The following is a 20,426-nucleotide window of genomic DNA, read 5'->3' as shown; positions in this document are numbered from 1 at the left end:
TTTTTCTAGTCTTTGGCCTATATCCTAATCTGACTTTGGTGCAGGTCATGTTGTTCTTCACATTACCGTCTCTGGTATACACACACGACATCAAATAAAATCAAAGTTTATTTGTCACATGCACAGGATACAGAAGGTGTAAACAGTTCCATGAAATGGTTACTTGCATATTTGCATAGTAGCAATATCAAAAATAGAATGTGTCCAGATAAAAATATCGTATAAATATTTTATCACTATTATATGATGCTTACCCAGACACACTTGTCTAAATTGATGGGTCATGTGAAAGAAATGCTATAACCACTCTCCAGCCACATCTAGCTAAGTGGATGGGTCACTATTGTCTAGACATGTACACATTAGTAGTGCGCGGGTCAGCTGTTTGCTCACCCGCACCCGCCCGCAATTGCTAATAACCAATCTGCAATCGCCCGACTATATGTGATAAAGTGAAAATCTGAGGCCCGCACCCAACCCAAACCCGCAAATATAGAAAATGCGCTATAGGCTACAGTCAAAAACTGCAGAACGATTTTTTGACATGGGGTGCAGGATTCTGTTTTGCCTGATTTTTGCCTGCTTATAATTTCCGACATTTTGGTAGGCTATTTGTTAGTCAACTTGTCTTTAATTAGATACATGTAGCTTCTCTTTTGTCATTATATGTTGCCCTAGAAGACAAAACAAACCCTTGTTTAACAGAATAATGTAATAGATTGATAGAATGCTTCAATCTATTTGACATCAGTAAAGTTTTCTCTGTCATCTTTCGCAGAGCAAAGACATTTTAGGGACTGGGGAAAAAATACAATAAAGCAAAAAAAATACGGGAAAGATTTTCTGTGCAAAATGTCCAAATGACATCAGTGTGACCGGTTGTAAGGAAAAATAATGCTGTGAAAACGAACCAACATGTTTCTGATAAGATTTCAGTTCGGCTTCGATGCATATTTTATGTGGTTGAAACACTATCAGCTTTTATTATGCTTTTATGATGAAGACAGCACAGATCGTATCTAACTGAGCATTGCATTCTCTCAAGATGCAGAAAGAAATCATATTTTTCCACTCCTGTTCCCAAGTCCAAATTTTGCCTACATTTGGTGTATCATTTTATTGCAAGAAATGCTTAATTCTGCAGGAGTTATTATTAAGGCTATAGCCCTATTCACACGGGACTAGTATTACTAGAGAACATTGGTTATGTATTTATTACCCCAGAATGTCAATTTTTCCAGAGGACGATTCGGACGGGATACGTTTTTTTTCCTCAAACTGCCCCCTGTAATTATTTCTCTTTTTTTATTTTTTATTAAATGACAGTTATGACAGAAGCCTGGAGGTTTTTTTCTAGGTGTGAAAATATTTCAACAAGTCCAGGGGATAACCGGCTACACTGATAACTCGAGCTTGGTTCCCAAGTTTCTAAACCATACCAAACCATCTTTGGTACAGTGTCGCCATAATATTTGAATTGAGGAAGTAGACAGGAAGTGATCGGCAGTAGAAGACGTCCTAAATGCCCCCCAGCCTTCAGATGTGAGCTAAACAGCTAACTTGCACTTGATATTCGTTTTTAGGCTATGGATGAGAAAGTGAACTTGTTCCAAACGTTTAGCTCAGTTGTATGCTGCTTTGCGATCTATTAACAGCAAGTGTTGCATTAAATAGGCGCAATATTTTTTTATGATGCCTTTGGCGATGTTCAATTCATTTGCACAAAACATATAAACAAACGCATTCACTGTGAAAGTTGATACATGTAGGCCCTTCATATATAGGCTATGCGCAGCACTTAGTTCAATTTAACAAATCAGTTCCCAGCTAGCACAGTGGATCTTGGCCGATTCCGGCTGAGAGTCGGGGCACTCGGCTGAGAGTCAGACTCGGCCGACGTCATGTGGCCCGAGTCTGGCCCGCCTTCGGCAGTATTACTTATGGCTAGGATGCAGGGATTGAGCGCGGGCCGATTCCGGTGTTAGATATCTGGCCCAAATGTATTACTTGGGGCTCGGGCCGATTTTGGCTACTCTCTGGCAGATGATTACATGGGCTGCTTTATATAATTAACATTTCATTATTTATGTATTTTTCCATAAAATAGTAGTTCGAATAGAATTGATACGGAAGACAAACTAAATTCAGATTACAGCTTTGAAAGTCATTTTGCGCAGCCGTATTCAGTATGGCTACTCGTTGAGTTTAAACATCCACGGTGGACCACCACCTGCGCTCTAGCAGATCTACTTCCTGTCTACCAGCGCATGAGTTAATGAAGCGCTTGCTATTCCAACTGTCATAAACTGTCACTAGAGCTCGACCATCAAGACGGTAGGTCTTATGTTAAGATGGAAACAAAATAGCTAGCCAGCTAATTATTTTGATTTTGTGACAGATTACTTTTAACGTTAGAACTATCTATGATATTTTGTTTGTATTTCTAATATTTCTTATCCAATTTGGACATAAGTAACTGGATAATGTTTGTAATAATATTCTGCACAAAAGTATGTTAAAAAGTTATTTTACTGCCGCTGAAGTTACCAGTGTGAAAAGGCAGGTTGCAGTAGCCTAACGTTAATTTATAGGACTGAGTAGGATATCGACACATAAACAACTAACGTTAAGGGATTTCTAACATGTTGAGGCCAGTTTCATAATCCGCAATCAGATTGTGTTGTCTGTGATGTTAATTTACAGCAAACTGCTAACCAACCTCTACTGATTAATCCAGGTGAGTGTTCCCTGAAAATTACATGTTTTTGAATGTTAATGCGGTCCCTTTGACACCTAAATAGCTCTGCACTGTCTCTCTAGCCTGCCAGCTAATTCCAGCAGTAGCCTCAGCTCTTCCTCCTGCAGCCAGCCAGCTATTCAGCCAACAAAGGTGATTAAGGTTCCTAAGAATTAATGCAAGTCGCTATATATGCCCTTTAGTAATTCAGTTAATCAATGTGTGTTTTAGAGCTCCGGCCCTCAACATTAGCATGTCAGAAATGACTGAGAAGTATTCAGAGTATAGCGTGACTTCAAACATCCGGCGTAGGTGTACTGCAAACGTGTCAAGATTTGACATCTATCCAACATGAGCAGTCTACACTTAATATAGAAAATGCTGCTGTTCCTCAGACATTGTATATGTCCAATGAGGCCGCTGAGGAAATGTTGTTCAATGGTCAGGACTTTGAGGATGAACTGTTTGTGGATGCTTTGATGGACACTGCAGGTGTAGGAGAAGGTGAAGGTCAGGGTGAGGTTGATGATGCTGAAGAGAACGTTGATGATGAGGGTGATGATGACGAGGAGATGGTTGACGATGAGGTTGAAAGTCCAACGGACCATTTCAAAGGCTACTTGGTGAACTGGGCTCTTGAATTTGGAATAAAAGTTGCGTTAACAGCCCTGCTTTCGATTCTGAGGTTCCATCATCCAACCTTGCCAAAAGATGCAAGGACCCTCCTCAATACCAACAGAGGCTACAGAGTTGACAGGGTTGCTGGTGGCACTTTTTTTTTTTACTTTGGTATTCTAAGTTCTCCATCTGGCACGCTTGATAAACTTTGGCAGAAACTCCCAAATAGGTATACGTTGAAATTACAACTCCATTTTGATGGGCTTCCTCTTTTCAAAAGTTATTCTATGCATCTGTAGCCCATATTGGGACTGATGCAAGGATTTAACATTTAAAATAAAAACTTCCTGAATGCACTTTTTGGTGGAACATCTAAACCAAATTCATTGGCAGCGAATCTAAAATATTTAGTGGAAGAAGCAAAACAATTACACTCTGGCTTTACGTTTAAAGGGAAATAACTCTTCATTACAATTAGTTCAGTAATGTGTAGGCCCTGCACAGGCTTTCATCAAAAGCATCAAGTCACACACGGGCTATGCAGGGTGTGATAAATGTACAGCATATGGTTTACATTTTCAAGGTAGGATGACCTTTCCTGAGACTAAATGTGGCCTAAGAACTGATAGGAGCTTTAATGCAGTCAGATGAGGAACATCACAAGGAGACATCCCCACTAAGCAAACTTAGTTTTGGTATGGTAACAGCATTTCCCCATGACTACATGCACCTTATATGTCTTGGAGTGACAAGAAAACTGTTAGAGCTATGGAGTGGCAGGTAGCTTAGTGGGTAAGAGCGTTGTGCCAGTAACTGAAAGGTCGCTGGTTCTAATCGCCGACTAGGTGAAAAATCTGTCGACGTGCACTTAAGCAAGGCACTTTACCCTAATTGCTCCTGTAAGTCACTCTGGATAAGAGCGTCTGCTAAAATGAGTGGCAGCACTGGTCCACATCAATGCCGGTTATCATCTCAGAGTGTTACTCAGTTGTCTCAGAATCTACTTTCTCTAAAAAGCTATACTCCCTCTGAGTTTGCAAGAAAGTCTAGGGCTGTTGCTGAAAGACACAGGTGGAAGGCTACTGAATTCAGACAGTTTTTGTTATACACTGGGCCAGTTGTGCTGTACAATGTTTTGAGTGCACCGGTGTACAATAATTTCATGCTCCTTTCAGTTGCAATATCAGTTCTTGCTAGTCCTTCTCTATGTGTTCAGATGTGTGACTTTGCTAAAACTTTGTAGAGCACTTTGGCCAGCTCTATGGGGATACAAATTTGGTATACAGTGTGCATGGTCTTATACATCTAAGTGATGATGTGAAACAGCACGGTCACCTTGATACTATCTCGGGTTTTCCTTTTGAAAACTTCAAATTAAAAAAATAGTTAGAAGTCCACACTTTCCTGCGGTACAAGTTATAAGACGGATATCAGAGTTGGAACATATGACCTCTGATGGTTGTAGTGATATTTCTTACCCTAAAGTGAAAACATTTCACAATGATGGTCCTATTCCTCAACATGTTACCTGTCCAGTCAGTGTATACAAGGAAATATATCTAGCCAAATTCTGCATCAAGGTTGTCACTGGAGCAATTTAGTTAGAAATATAATTTTGATTAAAGGGGAACCCTATGTTGTATATAATGAGTTCACTTCTGTCACATACTTTTTTGACTACCCAGTTCAATCATCCCAGTTGGGAGTCTTCCTTCTGTCAGATTTGTCTTTGAATCTGAAATGTGTCAAGGTAGATGAAAGCATTGTAAAGTATGTGCTCTTGCCATTTAAAAACCCATTTGTGGGTATGCCGCTTCTTCATTTGGTTGAAGGTTAACAGCTGCAATCTAACAGATATTGCCAGATACGTGATCGTATTTTACAAACATAATATATAAAACTGCTGCATTTTGGTTGGATGCCAGAGCTGAGAAATTGTTTTTTGTAACATCAGTATGTAAATGGTTGTATTAAATTAGTGTGAAATATATATTCACTTTAAAAGACACATTTGTATTTAGAATAGTTCATATAGTTCATATATATATTTGAACTATTCTAAATACAAATGTGTCTTTTAAAGTGCATGAATTTGTGTCTAAAGTAATGAGCACTACATCATTCATATCATATTGAAATATTAAGTAAACCTGTGATCACACATAAGTCTCCAACTAGCATGGAAAAGTAAAACATGTCTAAAAAAGAACCATGACACAACTACACAATCTAGTGGGCTAAATGTGGGACATTCAGAATCAGTGAGGGTCAGCGGTTACAATCAACACCACAGCCTGCGTTTGGCTGGTCAGCAGAGCTAGTCTTCTTAGGAGACCCTTACTTTCAATACTAGAAATGATGCATATTCATTCTCAATTTACACAGCATGTTTCACATTGTGGACTTTATATCCGTGGAGAAGGAGGAGACCGAAGTTGTGCCTTCATCATGGGTCCAGGATGGCATGAACTACTGGTCCCCTTATACATCCACAGAACGCTGCACAAGGGCAGTGAAACGTCAAGAAGCACCTGATGAAACATGGGGTTTGTTTGATGTGAACATCAGGTACACTAGAGGTGAGTTAATGTTATATTTGCAGTCAACTATTTATAACTGACATCAACCTCCTGACACAACAATATGTATCTGAAATCTAAACACAATACATTAATATTCCCTTACAGACACATACAGTCATGGCCAAAATTGTTGGCACCCCTGATATTTTTCCAGAAAATGAAGTATTTCTCACAGAAAAGTTTTGAAATTACACATGTTTTGCTATGCACATGTTTATTTCCTTTGTGTGTATTGGAATAACACAAAAAAAACAGGAAAAAAGCAAATTTGACATAATTTCACACAAAACTCAAAAAATGGGCCGGACAAAATGATTGGCACCCTTAACTTAATATTTAGTTGCACACCCTTTGGAAAAAATAACTGAAATCAGTCGCTTCCTATAACCATCAATAAGCTTCTTACACCTCTCACCCGGAATTTTGGACCACTCTTCTTTTGCAAACTGCTCCAGGTCTCTCATATTGGATGGGTGCCTTTTCCCAACAGCAATTTTAAGATCTCTCCACAGGTGTTCAATGGGATTAAGATCTGGACTCATTGCTGGCCACTTCAGAACTCTCCAGCGCTTTGTTGCCATCCATTTCTGGGTGCTTTTTGAAGTATGTTTGGGGTCATTGTCCTGCTGGAAGACCCATGATCTCGGACGCAAACCCAGCTTTCTGACACTGGGCCCTACATTGCGACCCAAAATCCTTTGGTAATCCTCAGATTTCATGATGCCTTGCACACAGTCAAGGCACCCAGTGCCAGAGGCAGCAAAACAACCCCAAAACATCTTTGAACCTCCACTATATTTGACTGTAGGTACTGTGTTCTTTTCTTTGAAGGCTTCATTACATTTTCGGTAAACAGTAGAACGATGTGCTTTACCAAAAAGCTCTATCTTGGTCTCATCTGTCCATAAGACGTTCTCCCAGAAGGAATTTGGCTTACTCATGTACATTTTGGCAAACTGTAGTCTTGCTTTTTTATGTCTCTGTGTCAGCAGTGGGGTCCTCCTGGGTCTCCTGCCATAGCGTTTCATTTCATTCAAATTTCGACGTATAGTTCGCGCTGACACTGATGCACCCTGAGCCTGCAGGACAGCTTGAATTTCTTTGGAACTTGTTTGGGGCTGCTTATCCACCATCCGGACTATCCTGCGTTGCAACCTTTCATCAATTTTTCTCTTCCGTCCACGTCCAGGGAGATTAGCTACAGTGCCATGGGTTGCAAACTTCTTGATCATGTTGCGCACTGTGGACAAAGGAACATCTAGATCTCTGGAGATGGACTTGTAACCTTGAGATTGTTGATATTTTTTCACAATTTTGGTTCTCAAGTCCTCAGACAGTTCTCTTTTCCTCTTTCTGTTCTCCATGCTTAGTGTGGCACACACAGAAACACAATGCAAAGACTGAGTCAACTTCTCTCCTTTTTATCTGCTTTCAGGTGTGATTTTTAGATTGCCCACACCTGTTACTTGCCCCAGGTGAGTTTAAAGGAGCATCACATGCTTGGAACAAACTTATTTATCCACAATTTTGAAAGGGTGCCAATAACTTTGTCCGGCCCATTTTTTTAGTTTTGTGTGAAATTATGTCAAATTTGCTTTTTTCCTGTTTTTTTTTGTGTTATTCCAATACACACAAAGGAAATAAACATGTGCATAGCAAAACATGTGTAATTTCAATACTTTTCTGTGAGAAATACTTCATTTTCTGGAAAAATTTCAGGGGTGCCAACAATTTTGGCCATGACTGTATGAAGAGGCTCGCCGTAAGCTTCCTATGGCTGTGGTCCAATCTGATCTTCAGCCTGAGGAGGAGGATGACCGCCACGCAAATATGAAGAGAAAAGGAAGGAATAACAACTATAACAAATATGGTTAAAAAAAACATTTCTCAGTGGAAGGCCTAAATATCCAACATATGTTTACGTCACTGGTCGTTCTTATGAGTTCAATAACCTTATATTTTTAACATCAGGGGCACAAATACGCAAATATTCAGTGCCACTGAAAGTAAGGATGAGGAGCCAAAGGAAAAGGTTCCACGCAAGGGCCAGTCAAACACCTCTAAGGGTTTGCCACCTGCACCAGTTATCAGACCTCCAGAGGACAGAAGAGAGACACCTGGGATTTCTGATAGGCCAACAAGGATTGAGCCAAACATTCAACAACATCAGCAGCCAGTGTGTGATCGCAGGTGTTACATGTAAGGTACAGTGGGGAAAAAAAGTATTTAGTCAGCCACCAATTGTGCAAGTTCTCCCACTTAAAAAGATGAGAGAGGCCTGTAATTTTCTTCATAGGTACACGTCATCTATGACAAGACAAATTGAGATTTTTTTTTCCAGAAAATCACAATGTAGGATTTTTAATGAATTTATTTGCTAATTATGGTGGAAAATAAGTATTTGGTCACCTACAAACAAGCAAGATTTCTGGCTCTCACAGACCTGTAACTTCTTCTTTAAGAGGCTCCTCTGTCCTCCACTCGTTACCTGTATTAATGGCACCTGTTTGAACTTGTTATCAGTATAAAAGACACCTGTCCACAACCTCAAACAATCACACTCCAAACTCCACTATGGCCAAGACCAAAGAGCTGTCAAAGGACACCAGAAACAAAATTGTAGACCTGCACCAGGCTGGCAAGACTGAATCTGCAATAGGTAAGCAGCTTGGTTTGAAGAAATCAACTGTGGGAGCAATTATTAGGAAATGGAAGACATACAAGACCACTGATAATCTCCCTCGATCTGGGGCGCCACGCAATATCTCACACCGTGGGGTCAAAATGATCACAAGACCGGTGAGCAAAAATCCCAGAACCACACGGGGGGACCTAGTGAATGACCTGCAGAGAGCTGGGACCAAAGTAACAAAGCTTACCATCAGTAACACACTGCCAGGGACTCAAATCCTGCAGTGCAAGACGTGTCCCCCTGCTTAAGCCAGTAAATGTCCAGGCCCGTCTGAAGTTTGCTACAGTGCATTTGGATGATCCAGAAGAGGATTGGGAGAATGTCATATGGTCAGATGAAACCAAAATAGAACTTTTTGGTAAAAAACTTTTTTCCCCACTGTACATATTGTGGCCCCCACCAACATCAAAGCTGTCCACCCCTGATCTACAGTGGGGAAAAAAAGTATTTAGTCAGCCACCAATTGTGCAAGTTCTCCCACTTAAAAAGATGAGAGAGGCCTGTAGTTTTCATCATAGGTACACGTCAACTATGACAGACAAAATGAGAAAAAAAAATCCAGAAAATCACATTGTAGGATTTTTTATGAATTTATTTGCAAATTATGGTGGGAAATAAGTATTTGGTCAATAACAAAAGTTTCTCAACACTTTGTTATATACCCTTTGTTGGCAATGACACAGGTCAAACGTTTTCTGTAAGTCTTCACAAGGTTTTCACACACTGTTGCTGGTATTTTGGCCCATTCCTCCATGCAGATCTCCTCTAGAGCAGTGATGTTTTGGGGCTGTCGCTGGGCAACACAGACTTTCAACTTCCTCCAAAGATTTTCTATGGGGTTGAGATCTGGAGACTGGCTAGGCCACTCCAGGACCTTGAAATGCTTCTTACGAAGCCACTCCTTCGTTGCCCGGGCGGTGTGTTTGGGATCATTGTCATGCTGAAAGACCCAGCCATGTTTCATCTTACATTTACATTTTACATTTACATTTTTACATTTTAGTCATTTAGCAGACGCTCTTATCCAGAGCGACTTACAGTTAGTGAATACATATATATTTTTTTGTAATACTGGTCCCCCATGGGAATCGAACCCACAACCCTGGCGTTGCAAACGCCATTCTCTATCAACTGAGCTACATCCCTGCCGGCCATTCCCTCCCCTACCCTGGACAACGCTAGGCCAATTGTGCGCCGCCCATGAGTCTCCCGGTCGCGGCCGGCTGCGACAGAGCCTGGATTTGAACCAGGATCTCTAGTGGCACAGCTAGCACTGCGATGCAGTGCCTTAGACCACTGCGCCACTCAGGAGACTAGGAGCATCTTCAATGCCCTTGCTGATGGAAGGAGGTTTTCACTCAAAATCTCACGATACATGGCCCCATTCATTCTTTCCTTTACACGGATCAGTCATCCTGGTCCCTTTGCAGAAAAACAGCCCCAAAGCATGATGTTTCCACCCCCATGCTTCACAGTAGGTATGGTGTTCTTTGGATGCAACTCAGCATTCTTTGTCCTCCAAACACGACGAGTTGAGTTTTTACCAAAAAGTTCTATTTTGGTTTCATCTGACCATATGACATTCTCCCAATCCTCTTCTGGATCATCCAAATGCACTCTAGCAAACTTCAGACGGGCCTGGACATGTACTGGTTTAAGCAGGGGGACACGTCTTGCACTGCAGGATTTAAGTCCCTGGCGGCGTAGTGTGTTACTGATGGTAGGCTTTGTTACTTTGGTCCCAGCTCTCTGCAGGTCATTCACTAGGTCCCCCCGTGTGGTTCTGGGATTTTTGCTCACCGTTCTTGTGATCATTTTGACCCCACGGGGTGAGATCTTGCGTGGAGCCCCAGATCGAGGGAGATTATCAGTGGTCTTGTATGTCTTCCATTTCCTAATAATTGCTCCCAGTTGATTTCTTCAAACCAAGCTGCTTACCTATTGCAGATTCAGTCTTCCCAGCCTGGTGCAGGTCTACAATTTTGTTTCTGGTGTCCTTTGACAGCTCTTTGGTCTTGGCCATAGTGGAGTTTGGAGTGTGACTGTTTGAGGTTGTGGACAGGTGTATTTTATACTGATAACAAGTTCAAACAGGTGCCGTTAATACAGGTAACGAGTTGAGGACAGAGGAGCCTCTTAAAGAAGAAGTTATAGGTCTGTGAGAGCCAGAAATCTTGCTTGTTTGTAGGTGACCAAATACTTATTTTCCACCATAATTTGCAAATAAATTCATTAAAAATCCTACAATGTGATTTTCTGGATTTTTTTCCCTCAATTTATCTGTCATAGTTGACGTGTACCTATGATGAAAATTACAGGCCTCTCTCACCTTTTTAAGTGGGAGAACTTGCACAATTGGTGGCTGACTAAATACTTTTTTTCCCCCCCACTGTATAATGTGATTGTGTTGATTATATTTATCTTTATCATCCTTTATGACTTTACCTACTGAAAGAATGTGAGGGATAAAACACAACTGTGTCCTGTTTTGTATTTTTGCAGCAATTCTTCGTGAGATCTTAACCTCCATAGAAATGAAGCTGATTTTGCTGCAGCTGCAAAAGCTCCAGGCGAACAGATCAACCCTGGATGAAGTTCCCGATTTGACAGACCTTCGACTTCCAATGTTCTCGCTGGAAGACTTGAGGAGAGTTGAGGGCCAACTTTCAGATCAAGACTTAAAAAAAGAACCTGGTATGACAAGATATCATTACATCTTTACATGTATTGCTGAAAAGTAAATCAACCAAGCCACAATCTGACCCAGAGTACCATTCCAGCATTCTTCACATTAGTATTATATTCATAATATACAGTTGAAGTCGGAAGTTTACATACACCTTAGCCAAATACATTTCAACTCTGTTTTTCACAATTCCTGACATTTATTCCTAGTAAACATTCCCTGTCTTAGGTCAGTTAGGATCACCACTTTATTTTAAGAACGTGAAATTTCAGAATAATAGTAGAGAGAATGATTTATTTCAGCTTTTATTTATTTCATCACATCCCCAGTGGGTCAGAAGTTTACATACACTCAATTAGTATTTGGTAGCATTGCCTTTAAATTGTTTAACTTGGGTCAAACGTTTCGGGTAGCCTTCCACAAGCTTCTCACAATAAGTTGGGTGAATTTTGGCCCATTCCTCCTGACAGAGCTGGTGTAACTGAGTCAGGTTTGTAGGCACACACTTTTTCAGTTCTGCCCACACATTTTCTATAGGATTGAGGTCAGGGCTTTGTGATGGCCACTTCAATACCTTGACTTTGTTGTCCTTAAGCCATTTTGCCACAACATTGGAAGTATGCTTGGGGTCATTGTCCATTTGGAAGACCCATTTGCGACCAAGCTTTAACTTCCTGACTGATGTCTTGAGATGTGGCTTTAATATATCCACATAATTTTCCTTCCTCATGATGCCATCTATTTTGTGAAGTGCACCAGTCCCTCCTGCAGCAAAGCACCCCCACAGCATGATGCTGCCACCCCCGTGCTTCACGGTTGGGATGGTGTTCTTCGGCTTCCAACCTCCCCCTTTTTCCTCCAAACATAACGATGGTCATTATGGCCAAACAGTTCTATTTTTGTTTCATCAGACCAGATGACATTTCTCGAAAAAGTACGATCTTTGTCCCCATGTGCAGTTGCAAACCGTAGTCTGGCTTTTTATGGCGTTTTGGAGCAGTGGCTTCTTCCTTGCTGAGCGGCCTTTCAGGTTATGTCGATATAGGACTCGTTTTACTGTGGATATAGATACTTTTTTTACCTGTTTCCTCCAGCATCTTCACAAGGTCCTTTGCTGTTGTTCTGGGATTGATTTGCACTTTTCGCACCAAAGTACGTTCATCTCTAGGAGACAGAAAGCGTCTCCTTCCTGAGCGGTATGACGGCTGTGTGGTCCCATGGTGTTTATACTTGCGTACTATTGTTTGTACAGATGAACGTGGTACCTTCAGGCGTTTGGAAATTGCTCCCAAGGATGAACCAGACTTGTGGAGGTCTACAATTTTTGGCTGATTTCTTTTGATTTTCCCATGATGTCAAGCAAAGGGGCACTGAGTTTGAAGGTAGGCCTTGAAATACATCCACAGGTACACCTACAATCACTCAATTGACTCAAATGATGTCAATTAGCATATCAGAAGCTTCTAAAGCCATGACATCATTTTCTGGAATGTTCCAAGCTGTTTAAAGGCACAGTCAACTTAGTGTATGTAAACTTCTGACCCACTGGAATTGTGATACAGTGAATTATAAGTGAAATAATCTGTCTGCAAACAATTGTTGGAAAAATTACTTGTGTCATGCACAAAGTAGATGTCCTAACCGACTTGCCAAAACTATAGTTTGTTAACAAGAAATTTGTGGAGTGGTTGAAAAACGAGTTTTAATGACTCCAACCTAAGTGTATGTAAACTTCCGACTTCAACTGTACAAGTTTTAGTTTTTCAGACCATATACTTGGGACTGTCTGGAGGGATGACCACCAAGGAGAATGTGTGGAGAATACTCTCAAATCTCCTTACAAATGGCCTGGCCATGAAAATGAATTGGAGAGGGGCCAATGGGAAACAGGCTTTTGAACCTCTTGCCTTAAAAAGTGTTGTTATCCGTAAGTTTGCTTTCAAGGCAACTGCATGGGGCAGAGAGGCATAATGTCAAAGAAGTGATTAATTAAAGAAAACAGGCCAGCATGTCAATTTGATTGTCAGCAGGGAAGTTCATTATTACAACACAGTTTTCAAGATGTATTTCAATAAGTGTTCTATTTGATCTCTTTCTGATATTTCTGAAGTTCCTGATGTGGAGATAGAAAAATACATAAAACGATGGATGCAGCTAGCCCCTGGCAGAGATGGAAGGAGAAAAAGGAGAGAGCGAGTGAGAAGTGACCAGACCTAGGAGGAGTGATGGAGAAAACGGAATGCCTACTAGAGCTTAAAAAGAAAGAAAGCTTAAATAGACAAAATCAAACTACTTCTCATTTCTGTGATCAATTTTTTTATTTTTTATTTAAATTAAATTCTTTAAGAGTCTTTCCTGTTTAAGTAGTATTTTAGTATTTTTATACTTTGTGCAAGGCAATTGATCAGCATTAAAAACGTTTTGGATGGGTATAATTTGTATGTATAAAATGTATAATAGTAATATTTAAAATTAATTTTAAAAAATTGGGTCATTTTGTTGTATACATTTATTTAAATTAGCATCGGGCCGCTTCTGGGGGGATTCTGGTAAGATGCCGGCAAAGTTGGCTGAATTCCGGTAGACGGCGATTCTGGGCAGTCATTCATTTTAATTCTGGGCTGAGTCCGACACCGGCCCGATTCAATCAGTTCCGGCACCCCGGAAGAGGACTGCTTCTGGGCCAATTCCTTATTGCTAGCTGGGTTATTGTTTTCTTGCTCAAACCGTGAGCAACACCGGTAAAACTCAGACATTTCTCTCAAAACACAGCGATGTCGATTCGCACGGGACTAGTATTACTAGGGGACTTTGGAGTTTGCCAAAAAACAGTAGGTTATTCTGGTTAGTCAATGTCCAGATTTCAGTTTCAATTTAACCCATCTAAACAGTAGGCTACAGTTCCCTTGACATGCCATAGGCCTATTTGACGTCCCGTCTTGTGACTGTCAAATTTGTATAGCGCCTCACAATCATCACACATAACATAGCTGCCACTGCTATCATCCTCTTTTACCACTTCACCAAATATTACTTTTCTGGCCCTCCCTTATTTTCAACTCTCCTATTGCAGCTTTTGTCTTATTGAATTAAACTTCGACAACGTCCTTTTTGCCTATGTGGATTGATGTTAACTTTTTCCGGGCCGATCCCGAAAGCATTATTTGGCGATTGGCTGTGTAGGCAATTTGGCGAGCGTACAGTTAAGCCCTAAAGTTTAGGCTTATGCACTAATACCAGATAGCCTAAAATAATGAAAGAAAAACCTCAATGTAGACTATATAAATTGCACAATAATTATACATTTTATGGATTTTCTAAGGTATTGTTTCTCTTTAGTCAACCCGCCCACCACCCACACAATATTTAATGACCCTGAACCTGTCTGCTTCACAGATATAACCATGGGGACGGCGGGTTATGAGTCAACCCGCGCATCACTACTATACATGTTCATGAAATACAATAGATGGCCGTAATCACCCCCAGACACACCTGGCTAACTTGATGGGTCATGCAATCATCTGGTGAAGTGGAGTCTTTTGTTTAGACATGTAGCTAGCTAAACAATGAACCATAATCCCAAACCATAGCTACAGTACAAATGGATAGTCATAGCTAGCCACCATGCATGAAATGCTGTAGTATTAATCTGCAGGTAGCTAAATCTAACCAACTAGATTCAGTGTTAGGTAGCTAACATTAGGCTGTAACTAGCAATGCAAATGGCTTTGCAGTTCTCCATGGCTAACATTATATCTTTCAAAAAAGCCACGTTAGCAAGGTATATCTACACATACTGAGCAGCTCATAATATAGACAGAAGTGTGCTACATGGCAGACCAATCCAAACTCATCTTTCGGCATGTCCAGCCTATCCATTATCTCAGCCAATCATGACTAGCGGGAAGGTTCCTGTCTTTTTTTGTGGCTAACCCAACTAGGCTTGTAATTTAATAATTGTATTCACATTTACAGATGGCATACACGTTTGTTATTAAGGCACATGAAAGTTCACATGTTCGAGAAGGCCTTTCTGCCCAAAAACGCATTTTCAGAAAAAAAACAAAATATGTTCAAATGCCTCTCCTGTGAAGTAGTGGCATGCCACATCTGCCTAGCTTCTTGAAACTAGAGTCACATATGCTTCTCTGCTAAAATCTGGGTAAAAGATGTAAATGAATGTGAGTCTTATTCAGTAAATGTAGTTATTGCTTGCTTTTCTAAAGTCTACCAACCTTGCCACCTAAGACAGTCATACAAGCTAGCTACTGTAACTTGATAGCCTGAAATGGCTTCTTGGTGTAGCTAGTGATGAGGTTGGGAGATTGGAAACCTATCTGGGCTAGCTAAAGCCAACTTCATAAAATTGCTATGTGCTAGTAGTAATAAATAATAATAATATGCCATTTAGCAGACGCTTTTATCCAAAGCGACTTACAGTCATGCGTGCATACATTTTTTTGTGTATGGGTGGTCCCGGGGATCGAACCCACTACCCTGGCGTTACAAGGGCTGTGCTCTACCAGCTGAGCTACAGAGGACCACAGAGTAGTCCTACAGAGTAGTATTACAGAGAAGCATAAATAAATAGTTATTTTAAATTTTAAAGAGGACAAATCTGAGGGGGATGTGCCCCCTATGGGCATGAAGCCGCTGAGCCTACTAATAATATTTTTTAAATAGGCCCTATTATATTTCAAAATGTAAATCAAATTCGCTAGCCTATAACTAACTTTGTAGGCCACATGTCCTGCACCAGCATCATATGTTCTCTCCCAGCTTCATGGTTTGAATGAGGTGTGTAATTCAAGTCCATATAATACAGTATAATACAATACAGTTATACAGTCCACACTCAAAATGATTAGCCTACTGGAGCTTGTTTAATTTATTTACCCAAGAGAGCATATATAACTACATCTATGGCCTTATATATATATATTTATGTTATGCTTAATGTCAGCTAGCCATATCATAGGCTATGTATTGGATAAAGGAACAATCATTTGGGGATTGGCCTCATAAAATGTCTTTAAATGTAGGGTTCATCATGTTTATCAAATGTCATGTCGATCAACGCTCCAATCAAAGCTTTACCCGGGAGAAAAGTTATTTATTCTCGGGATGGAACATTTGTAAAATATCGGGAAAATATTAAACACTAACAACAAGCACTGATCTCTATGGCTTTGTTACAGTTTTTCTCAGTCGCTTTGGTGCATTTCTTAGATCAAAAGTGCAATTCTTGATACTACTTGTACAAATTCCAAATCATCTAGTCACTTGTGCACATCATTAAAGCAATTTCTTATTCCTTTGAACAAATTGCAATTGCTTTTGTACATATTGCAATTGATAATGTACAAGTGTCAGCTTTTTTCCACATTTTCAATTGCTCATGTCATGTTGATCAAAATATAGTAGATGGTTCTCTGTTGAATAGTCTTACCCCTCAAAACATCTAGGCATTAGTTCCTTGCATAAGCCATTACATGCAAAATTGTTGAACTATTTGTCATAAACTGTCAAGCATAGTTTTACACATTTCTATTAGACCTTTTGTACAAAAACGTAAATTGCTGAATCGTGCAGGTGAAATTAACCCTCACTCATGAAGGAATGTAAAGTGTTAGTTCAACCAACAATCAACCAGTTGTCTAAATTGCTCAAAGGTGCATCTCATGAAGAATCAATTGGCAAGCATATATAGACAGACCACAACACAGAGTTGCAATTTTCCAATAATGGATGGACCAGGAAACGAACAGGGTCAACAGCCAAGAGGAGGAAGAAGAGGAGCAAGGATGCATGGTGGAAGGCAAAACAGAGGAAGAGGCAGAAGAGGACATAGGCGCATATCTGATGACATAAGGGCCACTATTGTAGACCATGTTGTCAATCATGGCCTTACAATGGCTGAGGCGGGTCGAAGGGTGCAGCCGAATATTGGGAGATCAACCGTGTCCTCAATAGTACAAACGTTTCGAAGAGAGAACAGGTATGTCCACCAATGTACAGTGCACTGTTACTGTATATAAGCAGTATACTGTATACTTCCTACAATGCTTCATATTACAGTAGTCCACTTGTATTTCACAGCATACAGAAATATACTCTATACAGATACATACTGCACCTTACATGCACCCACCTTTATGTTTTACAGTAAAATGTGTGTTCGCATAGTTTTTGTCTATGTGAAAGTGTGCGATGCATCACTGCATTTTTCCACACATAGGACTGCAAGATTACCTCAAACCGGTGGCAGAGGACGCCTTTTCACACCTCAACAGGAGGAGGCTATTTGCACCATGGTCCGAGCAAACAATGCCATGAGACTCAGGGAAATACAAAGGACCATTATAGAAGACAACGATGTCTTTGAAAACATCCATACGGTTAGCATCTCAACCATCGACAGGGTGCTGCATAGAAACCAGATGAGTATGAAACAGCTGTACCGTGTACCATTCCAAAGGAATGAGGACAGAGTTAAGGAGCTACGGTACCAGTATGTACAGGTAAAACATATATCTATGTAACTACTTTACAGCAACATTTTATAGTGTTACATAGTACAGTAAGCATAAACTGCACACATTTCCATTGCTGTGGAAGGAACATGCAATATATGTACATTTTATGTCACTCTTCCTTACCAAAACAAATTCAACTGTGTGTTCTGGGATATAGCGTATAATGGAGTTGGAATCAAGTGAACCCTCTCACAACTTTGTATACGTGGATGAGGCTGGCTTCAACCTGACCAAATGCAGAAGGCGGGGTCGGAATATCATCGGTCACAGAGCTACTGTGGATTTGCCAGGCCAACGGGGAGGAAATATCACCATGTGTGCTGCTATTTCGGAGCATGGTGTCCTAACCCATATCCCCCTTTTAGGGCCATACAACACCCAGCATCTACTCAACTTTTTAGAGACTCTCTACAGGGCTCTCATCCCTGATGATGAGAGGGGTCTGTTTAGAGAGGATTTGCCAAAGTATGTGGTCATTTGTGATAATGTGAGTTTCCATCGATCAAACATCATAAGGCAATGGTTTGTGACCCACCCGAGGATGCTCATAGAATTCCTCCCACCTTATTCACCATTCCTTAACCCAATTGAGGAGTTCTTTTCAGCATGGAGGTGGAAGGTGTACGATCGTCAGCCACACACACAGATGACCCTGCTGGCTGCAATGGATGCAGCATGTGAGGACACCACAGTAGACGCCTGCAGAGGATGGATAAGGCATTCCAAAAGATTCTTTCCACGTTGCATTGGAAGGGAAAATATCCGGTGTGATGTGGATGAGAATATGTGGGCTGACAGACAGGAACGTCTGGATGTGTAGAGACAGCACTAGAACAGTGCTGTGGGCAAAGTTGTGCCTTAGGGGTGGTTTCCTGTGTTTCTTTCTAATTTAGTTTTTTTTCCTTTGTGCCCCTTGGGTTGTCCAGTCTCTTTCAATCAATAACCCACATACAGTAATATGTAAATAGTACTGTTGAAATTGATATATGCCATAGAAGTGCAGCCTTGTGCATTTTCAATACAGTAACTGTCATCCAAACTGTAGCCTAAGTTTACATAAGGTAATACTGTCAAAGTACACAGTTCCATTGACAACATGCCTAAACATTTTGACAACCTTGTTCGTGAACAATGACTCAATGACTTATCATTCTGATGACACTGACATGATCATTGGCATGAATATTTACTTTTGAGAGATGTACTAAGGATTTTTAGTGACTGACTAGCTTTAGAAACATATCTATTGTATATTGCAGTTTGTACAAATTGTTCTGAGAAATGCACTTATTATTTTGCACATGTTAGGGATGATGTGAAAAATGCACCAAAGCGACTGAGAAAAACTGTAATAGGATGAACTGGTCATGCAACAAACTGACTAGGAGAGAGGAATACGTGGTATTTGCCTTTAAGCAAAAAGTGCACGTCACATTGCCATCCCATCTACTTCGGTCTACTTCATACGCTTTTATAACCCTGTACATAATGGTTATAACGACTTTAACCTCGTTTCAATAAAGTATTTGTTATAAAGTTTTTAGGCTATAACTATCTATATAATAGCCTACAATATTTGTCGATAACTTTTACAAAGCTAAATGCAGATTACATTATGTTATGAATGGGAACCATTGTAAACATGTTGCCAACGTGTCCACCACCAGTTTACCTCCTGTACTTTGTTGACAGCAGTCTAGACTACGTGCACATTTTTTAATATCTAACAAATCATTCTATTCGGTTACTATTCAATCCATCTATTCATTTGCAGAACGTTACTCACCTAAGACTGTTACAACTCTTCGTTTATACGGCTATTAGTAACAAAATCATTGGATACTTTGTGTATGGTTCTGCCAGGGATTCAGTGTAGCACTCGGCTTGTGTGGCCTACGTAATGACATATGAAGCCAAACGCAAACGCCCCCATCACGTGATATACACATTCAATGAGTAAAAGTGTGTCATTTTATTCTCACTATATCTTTCAAGGGAGAAAAACAGTCTGAATAATCATTCTTATGAACATCACACCATGAATGTAGTATGTCAGTGTTCTGATAATTTAATATCTGATTGAGAAACTATACGGTGCTGCAACTGCATTCTCTTTACTGCCCCCAAATGGCATGATGTGTAACTTTGACACGCTAGACATCCTAAACCAGGGGCCCCTAATAGGCAGAGCGATTTTATTTGGCCCCCTAAAACGGTCAAAACCTTATTATTCTTTTAAAATCATTTTTTTTCAGGAACCCAGCTCAAAGTGATTTTAATTCAGGAAATCTGTTCCCAAGTATTCCCACATTAATATAGAGGCATATGTGAACGTATCCCAGTGTAATCAATGTTTGAAATGACTCTATTTTTGTCAAATTCTTTATCTGTTTGGGGTTATTGTGGTTAATTTGCAGTGTACAAATTATTTATAACTATGTTCCAGATCCCTGACCATCCGCTCAACAAAGAAATCGGCCCGCGGCTGAATGTAATTGAGGACCCCTGCCCTAATCCCAACCCATGGATGCATTGGCTTCTATTTCCAGCTCCTCCTGAAAGGATAGTCAAA

General features: G+C 40.4%; 1 protein-coding gene across 1 annotated transcript in view; it reads right to left on the bottom strand.

The window, feature by feature from the left end:
• LOC311107327 (sulfate transporter-like) overlaps nucleotides 1-19,714 on the bottom strand; it is a 32,525-nt gene extending 12,811 nt beyond the window's left edge. The window contains exon 1 of the mRNA XM_084149812.1: nucleotides 19,641-19,714. The gene's annotated coding sequence lies outside the window, so the exon portion shown is untranslated. The remainder of the gene's footprint in view (nucleotides 1-19,640) is intronic.
• Nucleotides 19,715-20,426: the final 712 nt, after the last annotated feature.

This window comes from Coregonus lavaretus (assembly GCF_964263955.1).
Source record: "Coregonus lavaretus genome assembly, chromosome: 32".
Lineage (NCBI taxonomy): Eukaryota > Metazoa > Chordata > Actinopteri > Salmoniformes > Salmonidae > Coregonus > Coregonus lavaretus.
Note: the sequence above shows the minus strand (reverse complement) of the source record. Positions and strands in the feature narration are given on the sequence as shown.